Source organism: Schistocerca gregaria, chromosome 7, assembly GCF_023897955.1.
Source record: "Schistocerca gregaria isolate iqSchGreg1 chromosome 7, iqSchGreg1.2, whole genome shotgun sequence".
In the NCBI taxonomy this organism is placed as follows: Eukaryota; Metazoa; Arthropoda; class Insecta; order Orthoptera; family Acrididae; genus Schistocerca; species Schistocerca gregaria.
In genome coordinates, this window is record NC_064926.1 from 39193390 (window position 1) to 39209347 (window position 15958).

The following is a 15958-nucleotide window of genomic DNA, read 5'->3' on the forward strand; positions in this document are numbered from 1 at the left end:
ATTTGTAAACCCTTTCAACATAGTTATTTCCGCAGAGTCGAAGCTTGCCTCTGATGTGATTTTGTATAATAGGTACGAACAGTATTATTTAGGCTTTGTTAAAGTGAAAAATCTAATACAGTATAATATACTAAAATGCGAGAAAATCAGTGGAAAATATATTTACGCATAAAATTTTGCAACAACTATGTTCCAATTTATTTAGTTCAAACCAATCGTGAGGACATGATGTTAGATTTCTAGTTTCAAGAATCATACCCCTAGACAAGAAGAACTGGAGCCCTCTTAACATGACAAGCTAAGTAAACTTTAAAGTTTATTGTAACCTTCACTCCTCTCAAATCTTCATAAAAGACTTTGTATATTAATTACTGAGACTGGGCATTATTTAATGTGGACAATAGATGGAAGAAGGAAGGAGGGGTAAGATTACAGATGGCAACATAAATAAACTCTGATAAAATATCCAACATTTATAAAATAATTTTTTTTGCCTAATCGGAAATAGCAATTAAACAGTTACAACTGTAATTTTACAGAAAATTAACATAAGCATTTACGTCAACGACGAAGCTGGAAATTTGTTTAAGTATGTTCCTCATACTTGTAACGGTTTTTTTGAAACTGTCACACAGAACTATCCAAACATGTGAAAATTCTGGGATCTGCCAAAGACGGCTTTGAGCTGCACAACGCAGGTGTGTATAGGACTCCGTATGAGAGTTAATCGAAACAGGACTGTCTGAGGCCCTTGCTAATCGGGATGGCCGTTTCCAGTTGGATACAGCACGGAAAAGTGCCATATAAGAACTTCGTTCTCTGCATAGGTGATGTCGTGCGCGGTTTTACAGCCTGAAGCCGTTCGACCTCATACCGATGAGGTTCTGAAGAGCTCATTGGAGCGTACTGACTTTTAGCAGCAGGTAATGCGACCAAGAAACGCTTGTACAGCAACAGTTCAGTAAAAGACGCTTATGCCGGTGCGGTCTTAAATAGGGGAGTTAAGGATATTTTCGTCAGCATGTGCCTGAATGTGGTCAGAACAATTTGCGTCGTAATATAATGGGAACAATATAAAGACATCCGACAGTTCTTCCCGAAATTTCATGTTACAAATCTACCAATATTTATTATGCAATGGATACTCCATGTAGGGATGTCAACAATGAAGGAAAAAATAGATTTCTGCTTACCGTAAAGAAGACACGTCAAGTTGCAGACAGGCGCGATTGAAAGACACTAAAATGCTAAGAGATGTAAATGATGCTTGCGTGGTATATGGGGTGAGAATCAATACAGGAAAAACGAAGAGAATGGAGATCGGCAAAGGAAGGAGATTGGGACATATTAAGATAGGACAAGTTGCTATTAGCGAAGTAAGAGCATTTAAACATCCCGGACGTACGGCTGCTGAAGATCTGAGATCCCATCAGGAAGTGAAAACAGTGTAGACCTAAAATTCTTAGGAGAACGAAATTAGGAACAGGGACGATGTTACAGTCCCTTACCTTATTTCTTGTTTATTTTTTGAGAATAGGTGAAGGTTTGTATGGTGAGCTATTCCTCTCTACCTATTTCTTTATAGTTTTACTTGCTTTCAGTACATATTGCATATATTCCCATTGATTAGATTAGCTTTCTCATATGCAATTTTCATCTTAACAAATATTTCTTTAAATATTATTTTCGCTTCTTTAGGTCCTGCGTCATTTTTATGTCCTTATTCAGCGTATCCTCCTCCAAGTCACTCAAATTAATGCAAGTGGAATTTATAATTATATCAAAGAAATGTTGATCACTGCGATATGGAGGTGTTATTGTTTTCCGACCTGACTTCTTATTTTTTTCTTTTGACTTTGTGATATGTTGTGATTTTTTACCTTAATAAAAGCATTGATGTCATCCAAAATGTACAGGAAATTCACAGAGTTAACGAGATTAATTAATTTTAAATGAAAGACATACATTTCTCTATGAGACACTATCCTCACTTGTGGTGAGTTCTTATTTAACACCGTAATCAGAAAATTTCACTTTCTGCATTTGATCACATTGAAATCATACTGTTGTTTTCGATATTCACTTTGATGTACTTTGGAATGACTACTTCTGCTAGATATATTTTGTTGAAGGGAATAGTTTTCTTTGGTTAGTTTAAATTTTCATTTTCGGAAATCATGCACAGTTCTGTTAATCTGGAGAGGTAACACAGACTTTACTGTCTGCATGATTATTTCATGATAACACAGCTACTTTTGTAAATATCACTGTAGAAAAAATGGTAACAAACTTCACTTTTTCGATGAATGATTTATTTCACCATAACTGGTTTCTGGCATGAGTCCGTCGACAGCAGATAGCGAAGAGTTCTCGTACTAATTTCACATTATTTTGGTTTTATAAAACAGAAATTTTAAGATTGCTCGTTTCAAAAGCTTCTACTTTATGTACATGCTCTTCACATTTTTCTTACTTAAGTTTAAGTTATATTTATACATTGGAGCACAGGGGCCAACATAATCGATAAGGTGTATGCCTAATGTGAGCTTGACTAAAGATAATATGGCAGAACCAGGTGTTTACATTTGATACCTAGTCAGGTACTAATTTCATTAATTGTAACAAAGAACGAGATGATGCAGTAAAGGCACTGGCCCATCATGTGAAGCCATGAGGAGTACTGTTCCAAAGATTCTTTTTCTTTGACCTACACCAATTTGGATGCTACTCATTTAACTCTTAAAAATAGTGACAATATAAAATGAAAGTTATTTTATATGAAAGATTTTTAATTCGTTTGGGCCATCTATAGACCATGGTGCTTGTGTATTAGCTGTGTTATTATTGTTTGCGAGTTCTAGTATTCCTGGCGAAGTTTGGTATCTGTTTTCTTGTCGGTACCTTGCGTTTTCTTGCTGAACTCTATGTTGCATTCCTCAAATCATGTCCTTGGTTCGTTGCGGTTAACTTCTGTAAGTGATGCTAGGAAAGGGTCTGCCGGCCACCGTGGCCGAGCGGTTCTAGGTGGTTCAGTCCTTAACTGCCCCGTTGCTGCGGTCACAGGTTCAAATCCTGCATCGGGCATGGATGTTAGGTTTAAGCAGTTCTAAATTCTAGGGGACTGATGACCTCAGATGTTAAGTGCCATAGTGCTCAGAGCCATTTGAACCATTTTAAATCCAGAAACAACTTTCACAGCGAAAGTAATTTGAGACTCTTTACCTTGTGTGGTTAAAGATTTCAAACTTACGCCACATGCAGAGCAGTGGATCCTTCTCAACGAATTCCGAGGAACGTTTGACCTCCCCGCTGCGCAAAAGCTTCATCAGCCCTTTTAAAGTGGTACAGGTGAAACGTAAAGTGTTATAAAAGCATTAGAGATATTTAAACATTGGCAAATACATAAAGCAGCAGTCAGTTACTTTTTTGAAACAGTTATTTATTCATTCCATGAAACTGTTTTCGAACTTTTTCAGGTTCATTTGCAGATCGTCTACAGGACGTTACGTAGTTATTTCAGGCACATTGCTGGGTGCTGGCTCTGTGGCAAGAAGATGGAACATGCTTTATTACATTGCCACGAATATTGTTTATCTGCACATTTGGTTCCAAAATTTAATTTTGTACTTACTGAGACGGTATGGGCGGCTTTTGTTGTTAACTTCCATCTGTCTGCTTCCGCTGTGATGGCCAGCTGCTACAAACTAACCAAATTCCCGTTGCATTCACGTCTGGAGCGCGTGAAGAATGATTATTTGACTGCCTCTGTGCGTGGAGTAATTATTCTAATCTTATTCTCACGATCCCTATGTGAGCGATACGTAGGGGAATGTAGTATATTTCTAGAGTCGTCACGTAAAGCCGATTCTTGAAACTTTGTTACTAGGCTTTCTCGGGATTGTTTACATCTGTCTTAAAGAGTCTGTCTCTTCAGCTCCTTCAGTATCTCTGTGGCACTCTCCCATGGAATAAACAAACCTATGACCATTCGGCTACCCTTGTCTGCATATGTTCAATATCCCATGTTCATCCTATTTGGGACGGTTCTCACACACTTGAGCAATATTCCGGGATGGGTCGCACGAGTCATTTGTAAGCAATCTCCTTTGCAGACTGATTGCACTTCCCCAGTACTGCCCACAAAACACGTAGTCTACCAACTGCTTGACGTATGCATTATTTGTTCGTAACTCCTCCAAAGCTCTTTTAAATTCCGATTCTAATACTGGATCCCCTATCTCTTCTAAATCGACTCCTGTTTTTTCTTCTATCATATCAGACAAATATTCACCCTCATAGAGGCTTTCAATGTATTCTTTCCACCTATCTGCTCTCTCCTCTGCATTTAACAGTGGAATTCCCGTTGCACTCTTAATGTTACCACCGTTGCTTTTAATGTCACCAAAGGTTGTTTTGACTTTCCTGTATGCTGAGTCTGTCCTTCCGACAATCATATCTTTTTCGATGTCTTCACATTTTTCCTGCAGCCATTTCGTCTTAGCTTCCCTGCACTTCCTATTTATTTCATTCCTCAGCGACTTGTATTTCTGTATTCCTGATTTTCCCGGAACGTGTTTGTACCTCCTCCTTTCATCAATCAACTGAAGTATTTCTTCTGTTATGGTTTCTTCGCAGCTACCTTCTTTGTACCTATGTTTTCCTTCCCAACTTCTGTGATGACTCTTTTTAGAGATGTCCATTCCTCTTCAACTGTAATGCCTACTGCGCTATTCCTTATTGCTGTATTTATAGCGTTAGAGAACTTCAAACGTATCTCGTCGTTCCTTAGTACTTCCGTATCCCACTTCTTTGCATATTGATTCTTTCTGACTAATCTCTTGAACTTCAGCCTATTCTTCATCACTACTATATTGTGATCTGAGTCTGTGTCTGCTCCTGGGTACGCCTTACAATCCAGTATCTGATTTCGGAATCTCTGTGTGACCATGATGTAATCTAATTGAAATCTTCCCGTATCTCCCAGCCTTTTCCAAGTATACGTGCTCCTTTTGTGATTCTTGAACATGGTATTCGCTATTACTAGCTGAAATTTGTTACAGAACTCAATTAGTCTTTCTCCTCTTTCATTTCTTGTCCCAAGCCCACATTCTCCTGTAACCTTTTCTTCTACTCCTTCCCCTACAACTGCATTCCAGTCGCCCATGACTATTAGATTTTCGTCCTCCTTTACATACTGCATTACCCTTTCAATATCCTCATACACTTTTTCTATCTGTTCATCTTCAGCTTGCAACATCAGCATGTATACCTGAACTATCGTTGTCGGTGTTGGTCTGCTGTCGATTCTGATTAGAACAACCCGGTCACTGAAATGTTCACCGTAACACACCCTCTGCCCTACCTTCCTATTCATAACGAATCCTACACCTGTTATACCATTTTCTGCTGCTGTTGATATTACCCGATACTCATCTGACCAGAAATCCTTGTCTTCCTTCCACTTCACTTCACTGACCCCTACTATATCTAGATTGAGCCTTTGCATTTCCCTTTTCAGATTTTCTAGTTTCCCTACCACGTTCAAGCTTCTGACATTCCACGCCCCGACCCGTAGAACGTTACCCTTTCGTTGATTATTCAATCTTTTTCTCAAGGTAACCTCCCCCTTGGCAGTCCCCTCCCGGAGATCCGAATGGGGCACTATTCCGGAATCTTTTGCCCCTAGAACTTAGAAATACTTAAACCTAAGTAACCTAAGGACATCACACACATCCCTGCCCGAGGCAGGATTCGAACCTACGACCGTAGCAGTGGCGCGGTTCCAGACTGAAGCGACTAGAACCGCTCGTCCATCCTGGCCGGCGTCCTTCCCTGTGCCTTGCAGCCATTTCCCTAATGGTTATCATCATTCACTGTGCGTTTGAACTGCCAACAATTAATAGCCTCCTATTCTTTTACGTTTGCCTCCCCTTGAGCCCGAACAAAATAGGTTTCCCCAAAATGGGTGAAGTGAGTCCCAGTGGCTCAGTTTAGTTTCTCGCCAGCTCTGAACAGGACTCCTAGGTCCACCACTGACACGCCATTTTTAGTCCTGTACTTTCTGCGAAGGAGACAGGATTTTCAGGAGAGGATAATACTCGTGGTAGCTCTGGTACTGGTGCTACGACTTTTTGATAGCTCTTCTAATGTACCGATTTGCAGCAGATATCAATCGTTTGACTGCAGTCAGGGGGATTTCCAAATTTCCGGTTACTGGCGAACGTCAACCAATTCATCCTGTGTCTGACAACAGAATTCATAGTGGGGCGACATTTTGGCTGCTGTAGCGTATTACAAAGCAGTGAAAAAATATCTTTAAATGAAGCCCGCAGATTATCTTTTAATTTGTTGAGCTTAAAAGTTGCTAATTCCGTTTAAGAACTGAAGCAAGTACACAAAATGAGATTTTTGTTAAGGCAATGCAAAAACCTGTGGTAAAAATTACTAGTTTCCTAAAACTCGAAGACTGAGCTATTTACGACAGATGCAAATAATATATTGCGCTACTCCTCTTTAAGGGGGGATGGAACGGAAAACGTAAGAATTTATTTTAAAAAAATCATTACAGTCGTATTTATTAAGGTACAAATCTAAAATTTTGCATGTGTAAAGCAAAAAGGCTGTGTTTTAAAGGAAAAATATAATAAAATGTACAGGACTAATATTTTGCCAGAAATTTGAGTTTTTGATTTTTTTATTGTCTTTTTTTATAAAAAGCCGTAACTCAAATTCTAATCATGCAGTTAATCTGAAATTTTTAATGTCGTGTCCCAAGAAGGTTATAAGACCACTGAACTACAGTTATTAATTTATGGTACAAATTGTATCCTTAAAAGAGTTTTTAATTTTGCACATCCAAAATTAACTTCTTTTTCTACATAGAGTCATCTAAAAATCAGATAGTAATTGCAAGATCTTCTATTTTTTAGCTCGAGGGTGACGGCAACAGTTTGCGAACAGTACCTGAAAATTTCAAGAATTAGCGCTTATACTTTTTGAGAAAAGGCTTCTAATATTGTAAAAAATGTAAAAAGAGAGAAAATGATGATCAAAGATTTTCTTCTCATACTTCTACGTGTAAGAAGCTTAGCTCAATTTTAAAACCCTCCATACTGATATTCCTCATCTTCCAGGTTTCTCTTCTCTCCTCTGCGGATCTGCCTGGCCTGTATTTGCAGGTATGACACTTATTTGTTGGTTTTCTTGACCCTGCTCTCGTCGATAGTGTAAAACGCTTTTGTTGTAAACGCACCAGGATGCATACCAGCTCTCTTCAGCACTTCAATTCTACCATTATTTCCGTTACTGTGACATAAAATTGCATAATAAACACCTGTTTTGAGTAATTCAAGTACACAGAATGTCCTTTATGAGCATCTAATCCAAATTAAATTATTGAGGCTTTCATTTGCATATTGTGTCTTTCCGTGAAGACACTTCCTCAATAAATCAGGATTCCCAAGAAACTAGAAAGCAAGCTTAAATGCATTCATAACGTGTTCAGGTAATGAGTGATTATGTGAATAGGTCTCATTTCTGTTGCTGAACACACACCAGTCGTCTTTCGGACACAGATTGCGCATTGGTGTTTAGTCAGTCGATAGCTCTTGGGGAAAAATTGCCCACACAGCACGCCTCATTGTCTCTAAATTACCTATGATTTTTTTTATAGCTCTCCAATAAAATAACTGAAGAGAATCAATTTCTTTCAGAGTAATCCTACCGTTTGCTCCTAGTGCTTTTCCATCCTCAAGTACTTTATCTTTTTTCTGTTTCAGCAAGCAACGAACCCTCTTTTAGATTTGGCCAACACATTCCAACTTTTCTGTTGTTGTATTACACGGAGAAAAGCCCTAAATTAAAAAGTCTGAAGCCAGTGGAATCCATATCAACATCATTCACGAACCTGTACAATTCTCTTGTCCCACGTTTCGACGCTGAAGCTGGGAACTTTTGTTCTTCATTTCGAACTGCTTACTCTTTTTTTGGTAAACCGATTTCTATAAAACCTCCGTTCCCTAAACACTATTTTTGTACCACCCATTATACATAAATCTTGACTTTCAAGTAAAGGTTTGCGAATTCAATCTTCCACCTACTTACATGTATTATTATTGTCAAAACGAAAATAAACAATATACAAGAAAGTTTTGAGGCAAAGATACAGATGTCAGCCAGAGATACAGATGTCAGCCAAGAAAATAGCCTTCACACTGACAAAAATTCCGCTGAAGCAAGCAGCTTCCCAAATGTCGTAAAACGTGAGAGTGCCCGCCACTGCAGAATTAATCAGTTCAACAATTTAACGGCATTTTTAAAGCTGCTATTACTATAAAATCCATACACAACATAGAATAAAGTGTGTAGGTCAAGAAAATAATATTTTTGAAAACTCGATTTTTTGGACCAAAGTCCATTACGTCCCACGTTAAGGAAGAACTAGAAGGAACACAGTATGTGAGTTGGAATATCCGCTACAGTAACTAAATCACAAATGCCTATTTACTACAAATTGCTCGCGGATTATCCAAAGGACAATTGTGGCTTCCGAAATTCTCAAAAACGTACGTTTATTTGCTTTGATGCACTATGAAATTCAGGGGTGACATATTCTTGGCAGAACTGTCAACCACAAATGCTGATCTGCTATGAAATAAATTTTGTATCCAAAACGCTCGTACCGGTAACTTACGAAATTATAACTTTGAAAGCGTCTAAAAATATCAAAAGTACCCTATTTCTCCCGTAATTGTTCAATGAAATTAGAGAATTTTTTTTTTTTTTTTTGAAGATGATAGGCCTACTTCTTTCAAAAATTTTAAAAGAGCGCAATTAATTTTTAACCTATAACTCACGGTAACAGTACGAATTTGCGCAAATGTTAAAAGTTTCACAATGTATCACAGTACAAACGGGTACTGATACAATCAACGATAGATTATGCAGAAGCCACGCGATCAGTAAAATAAGCCAAACTAGAACTTCAAATCAGCTCACTGTTTTTGTACACACAATCTCACACAAAGGAAAATTGCCCGGTCGGCTTCTGTATACAGGGTGGTCCATTGATAGTGACCGGGCCAAATATCTCACGAAATAACCATCAAACGAAAAAACTACAAAGAACGAAACTTGTCTATCTTGAAGGGGGAAACCAGATGGCGCTATGGTTGGCCCCCTAGATGGCGTTGCCATATTTCAAACGGATATCAACTGCGTTTTTTCAAATGGGAACCCCCATCTTTTATAACATATTCGTGTAGTACGTAAAGAAATACGAATGTTTTAGTTGGACCACTTTTTCGCTTTGTGATAGATGCCGCTGTAATGGTCACAAACGTGTAAGTACGTGGTATCACGCAACAGTCCGCCAATGCGGACGGTATTTGCTTCGTGATACACTACCGTGTTAAAATGGACCGTTTACCAATTGCGGAAAATGTCGATGTCGTGTTGATGTATGGCTATTGTGATCAAAATGCCCAACGGGCGTGTGCTATGTTTGCTGCTCGGTATCCTGGAGGACATCATCTAAGTGCCCGGACCGTTCGCCGGAGAGTTACGTTATTTAAGGAAACAGGAAGTGTTGGGCCACATGTGAAACGTCAACCACGACCTGCAACAATTGATTATGCCCAAGTAGGTGTTTTAGCTGCTGTCGCGGCTAATCCGCACATCAGACAAATTGCGCGAGAATCCGGAATCTCAAAAACGTCGGCGTTGATAATGCTACATCAACATCGACTCATCTACATATACATACACAATTATACTTCGCAAGCCACCCAACGGTGTGTGGCGGAGGGCACTTTACGTGCCACTGTCATTACCTCCCTTTTCTGTTCCAGTCGCGTATGGTTCGCGGGAAGAACGACTGTCTGAAAGCCTCCGTGCGCGCTCTAATCTCTCTAATTTTACATTCGTCATCTCCTCAGGAGGTATAAGTATGGGGAAGCAATATATTCGATACCTCATCCAGAAATGCGCACTCTGGAAACCTGGCGAGCAAGCTACACCGCGATGCAGAGCGCCTCTCTTGCAGAGTCTGCCACTTGAGTTTGCTAAACATCTCCGTAACGCTATCACTGTTACCAAATAACCCTGTGACGAAACCCGCCGCCCTTCTTTGGATCTTCTCTATCTCCTCCGTCAACCCGATCTGGTACGGATCCCACACTGATGAGCAATACTCAAGTATAGGTCGACCGAGTGTTTTGTAAGCCACCTCCTTCGTTGATGGACTACATTTTCTAAGAACTCTCCCAATGAATCTCAACCTGGTACCCGCCTTACCAACAATTAATTTTATATGATCATTCCACTTCAAATCATTTCGCACGAATGCTCCCAGATATTTTACAGAAGCAACTGCTATCAGTGTTTGTTCCGCTATCATATAATCATACAATAAAGGATCCTTCTTTCTGTTTATTCGCAATACATTACATTTGTCTATGTTAAGGGTCAGTTACCACTCCCTGCACCAAGTGCCTATCCGCAGCAGATCTTCCTGCGTTTCGCTACAATTTTCTAATGCTGCAGCTTCTCTGTTTACTACAGCATCATCCGCGAAAAGCCGCATGGAACTTCCGACACTATCTACTAGGTGATTTATATATATTGTGAAAAGCAATGGTCCCATAACACTCTCCTGTGGCACGCCAGAGGTTACTTTAACGTCTGTAGACGTCTCTCCAATGATAACAACATGCTGTGTTCTGTTTGCTAAAAACTCCTCAATCCAGCCACACAGGTGGTCTGATATTCCGTAGGCTCTTACTTTGTTTATCAGGCGGCAGTGTGGAACTGTATCGATCACCTTCCGGAAGTCTAGGAAAATAGCATCTACCTGGGAACCTGTATCTAATATTTTCCGGGTCTCATGAACAAATAAAGCGAGTTGGGTCTCACATGTACCCGTACTATGTTTCTATGCACCAGGAACTGCATGGCGACGACTTTGAACGTCACGTAGAGTTCTGCCACGGGGCACAGGAGAAATTACGGGGCGATGGCAGATTTTTTTCACGCATTCTGTTTAGCGACGAAGCAACATTCACCAACAGCGGTAACGTAAACCGGTATAATATGCACTACTGGGCAACGGAAAATCCACGGTGGCTGCGAAAGGTGGAACATCAGTGACCTTGGAGGAATACTGGAACGAAGGATAATTGGCCCCCATTTTATCGATGGCGATCTAAATGGTGCAATGTATGCCGATTTCCTACGTAATGTTCTACCGATGTTACTACAAAATGTTTCACTGCATAGCAGAATGGAGATGTACTTCCAACATGATGGATGTCCGGCACATAGCTCGCTTGCAGTTGAAGCGGTATTAAATAGCATATTTCATAACAGGTGGATTGGTCGCAGAAGCATCATACCATGGGCCGAACTTTCACCGGATTTCTTTATGTGGGGAAAGTTGAAGGATATTTGCTGTCGTGATCCACCGATAACGCCTGACAACATGCGTCAGTGCATTGCCAATGCATGTGCGAACATTACGGAAGGCGAACTACTCGCTGTTGACAGAAATATCGTTACACATATTGCCAAATGCATTGAGGTAGACGGACATCATTTTCAGCATTTATTGCATTAATGTGGTATTCACAGGTAATCAGGCTGTAACAGCATACGTTCTCAGAAATGATAAGTTCACAAAGGTACATGTATGATATTGGAACAATCGAAATAAAATGTTCAAACGGATCTACGTTCTGTATTTTAATTTAAAAAACCAACCTGTTACCAACTGTTCGTCTAAAATTGTGAGCCATATGTTTGTGACTATTACAGCGCCATATATCACAAAGCGAGAAAAGTGGTCCAACTAAAACATTCATATTTCTTTACGTACTACACGAATATGTAATAAAAAAATGGGGGTTCCTAGTTAAAGAAACGCAGTTGATATCCGTTTGACCTACGGCAGCGCCATCTAGCGGGGCAACCATAACTCCATCTGGTTTGCCCCCTTTAAGCTAGACAAGTTTCGTTCTTTGTAGTTTTTTCGTTTGATGCTTATTTCGTAAGATATTTCGCCCGGTCACGATCAATGGACCACCCTGTATACAAAAAAAGTGCATACTGCACGGATTTTTCACTTGCCTGATTCTGGGCACACTTCTACACTGGCGTGCCGAAGTGGAACACGGCAGTGTGAGTTTATCTCTGTGAAAATAACTAAAGTGTGCAGCACCAACAAAGAACATCTTCTACCTGTTCCAGCGAACAGCGCACAATTCTGCTCCAGTCAATGTGATTGCAGGCCGAAAACGTGTGTGGAGACGCCGCAGACAGTGGTACGAATGGGATGGCAACCTGTCACCCAGCACGCTGCTCGACAAACATGTGATGGTCTGGGTGGCGGTTTCTTTTCATAGCAGGACGCCTCTGATTGCCATCCACGGCACACTTACGACACGATACTAGGTCGACGATATTCTACGTCCCATTTTGTTGCCTTCATTATAAGCCAGCCTGGGTTTACATTTCGGCAACGTAACGTGTGCCGGTACACCGTAGGAGTTTCTACTGCTTGTCTCTGTGCTTGTCAAATCCTGTCTTGGACGGAAAAGTCGCTATACCTCTTCCCAGTTGAGAACGTTTGGAGCGCTATTGGCACGGCCCTCCGACCACCTCGGGATTTTGGCGATCCGACACGTCAACTGGACTGAGTTTGTCACAGCGTCCCTCAGGAGGATATCCAACAACTCTGGCAGTCAATGCTAAGAGGAATAACTGGTTGCATTAACGGCTAGAGGTCGATCAACGCGCTATAGACTTGCTCTATTTGTGAAGCCATTTCTCATCAATAAATCATCCAATTCTTCGGAAAATTTAATTATTTGTTTTGCTGTACATTTACATGATATCTACTGAAACCGCTCCATTCGGGTAATTCGTTGGTGGTGCGCCTTTTTTGTACCAAAATGTATTAAACCCTTACTGAAAATTTCAGGCGATAGGAGATCCGAATGAACAGTTTCCTGGCGTACTGAGGAACTGAAACGCAAGGCCGTGCAATGATGCAGTGACAAAAGTTTCTCGGATATTGGTATTAAGGCCGAGCATGAAACCTCTGCCTGAAACTCCTTCATCAAACAAGACGACATAAATATTCCTGAAGAACAATCAAGAACAATAGCCAAGATGAGAAACATGGAAATAGATACCCCCGATGTAGCAAAACAGCATAACTCACCCAATAAAGACAAGGCCTGCGGTCCAGATTCTACACCAGTCAGGTTCTTTTCAGAGTATGCTGATACAATAGCTCCATATTTAGCTATTATATACAACCGCTCTCTCACAGAAGGATCCGTACCTAAAGGTTGGAAAATTGCTCAAGTCACACCAATACCCAAAAGGGGTTGTAGGAGTTATCCGCTGAATTACAGGCCAATATCACTAACATCGATTTGCAGTAGTGTTTTGGAACATATACTGTGTTCGAACATTATGAATTACCTCGAAGAAAACAATTTATTGACAAATAGCACGGATTCAGAGAATATTGTTCTTGTGAAAACCTAACTAGCTCTTTGTACCCATGAAGTAATGAGTGCTATCGACAGGGGACGTCAAATTGATTCCATATTTTTAGATTTCCAGTTGGCTTTCGAGTGTTCCTCACAAGTCTTCTAACCAAACTGCGTGCCTAGGAAATATCGCCTAAGTTGTGCGACTGGATTCGCGATTTCCTGTCAGAGAGGTCACAATTAGTAGTAATGGGCGGGAAGTCATCGAGTAAAACATAGGTAATATCCGGCGTTCCCCAAGGAAGTTTGTGGGCCTTCTACTGTTCCTGATCTACACTCCTGGAAATTGAAATAAGAACACCGTGAATTCATTGTCCCAGGAAGGGGAAACTTTATTGACACATTCCTGGGGTCAGATACATCACATGATCACACTGACAGAACCACAGGCACATAGACACAGGCAACAGAGCATGCACAATGTCGGCACTAGTACAGTGTATATCCACCTTTCGCAGCAATTCAGGCTGCTATTCTCCCATGGAGACGATCGTAGAGATGCTGGATGTAGTCCTGTGGAACGGCTTGCCATGCCATTTCCACCTGGCGCCTCAGTTGGCCCAGCGTTCGTGCTGGACGTGCAGACCGCGTGAGACGACGCTTCATCCAGTCCCAAACATGCTCAATGGGGGACAGATCCGGAGATCTTGCTGGCCAGGGTAGTTGACTTACACCTTCTAGAGCACGTTGGGTGGCACGGGATACATGCGGACGTGCATTATCCTGTTGGAACAGCAAGTTCCTTTGCCGGTCTAGGAATGGTAGAACGATGGGTTCGATGACGGTTTGGATGTACCGTGCACTATTCAGTGTCCCCTCGACGATCTCCAGAGGTGTACGGCCAGTGTAAGAATCGCTCCCCACACCATGATGCCGGGTGTTGGCCCTGTGTACCTCGGTCGTATACAGTCCTGATTGTGGCGCTCACCTGCACGGCGCCAAACACGCATACGACCATCATTGGAACCAAGGCAGAAGCGACTCTCATCGCTGAAGACGACACGTCTCCATTCGTCCCTCCATTCACGCCTGTCGCGACACCACTGGAGGCGGGCTGCACGATGTTGGGCCGTGAGCGGAAGACAGCCTAACGGTGTGCGGGACCGTAGCCCAGCTTCATGGAGACAGTTGCGAATGGTCCTCGCCGATACCCCAGGAGCAACAGTGTCCCTAATTTGCTGGGAAGTGGCGGTGCGGTCTCCTACGGCACTGCGTAGGATCCTACGGTCTTGGCGTGCATCCGTGCGTCGCTGCGGTCCAGTACCAGGTCGACGGGCACGTGCACCTTCCGCCGACCACTGGCGACAACATCGATGTACTGTGGAGACCTCACGCCCCACGTGTTGAGCAATTCGGCGGTACGTCCACCCGGCCTCCCGCATGCCCACTATACGCCCTCGCTCAAAGTCCGTCAACTGCACATACGGTTCACGTCCACGCTGTTGCGGCATGCTACCAGTGTTAAAGACTGCGATGGAGCTCCGTATGCCAGGCAAACTGGTTGACACTGACGGCGGCGGTGCACAAATGCTGCGCAGCTAGCGCCATTCGACGGCCAACACCGCGGTTCCTGGTGTGTCCGCTGTGCCGTGCGTGTGATCATTGCTTGTACAGCCCTCTCGCAGTGTCCGTAGCAAGTATGGTGGGCCTGACACACCGGTGTCAATGTGTTCTTTTTTCCATTTCCGGGAGTGTATATTAATGACATAGAAGACAATCTGACTAGCCCTCTTAGGTTATTTGCAGATGATACCGTCATTTACCGTCTTGTCATCAGATGACCAAAACGAACTGCAAAATTATTTAGAGACGATATAAGTATGGTACGAAAAGTGGCAATTGACCCTGAATAAAGAAAAGTGTGAAGTTATTCACATGATTACTAAGAGAAATCCGATAAATTTCGATTACGCGATAAATCACACATACCTGAAAGTTGTAAACTCAACTAAACACTTAGGGATTACAATTACAAACAAGCTAAACTGGAACGATCACATAGACAGTGTTGTGAGTAGAGTTAACCAAAGACTGCGATTCATTGGCAAAACATTCAAAAGGTGCAACAGGTCTGCTAAAGAGTTTGCTTACACCACGCTTGTTCGCCCTATTCTGGAGCACTGAAGTGATGTGGGGGATCCGCATCACGTGGGACTGACAGATGACATCGAAAAAATTCAGAGAAGGGCAGTTAGTTTTGTATTATCGTGAAGTAGGGGAGATAGTGCACAGACATGAAACGTGAATTGGAGTGGCAGTCATTAAAAAAGGCGTTTCTCGTTGCGGCGGTATCTTCTCATGAAATTTCAGTCACCAGCTTTCTCCTCCGATTGCGAAAAGACTTTGTTGGCTCCCACCTACATAGGAGGAAATGATCATCACGATAAAATAAGAGAAATAAGGGT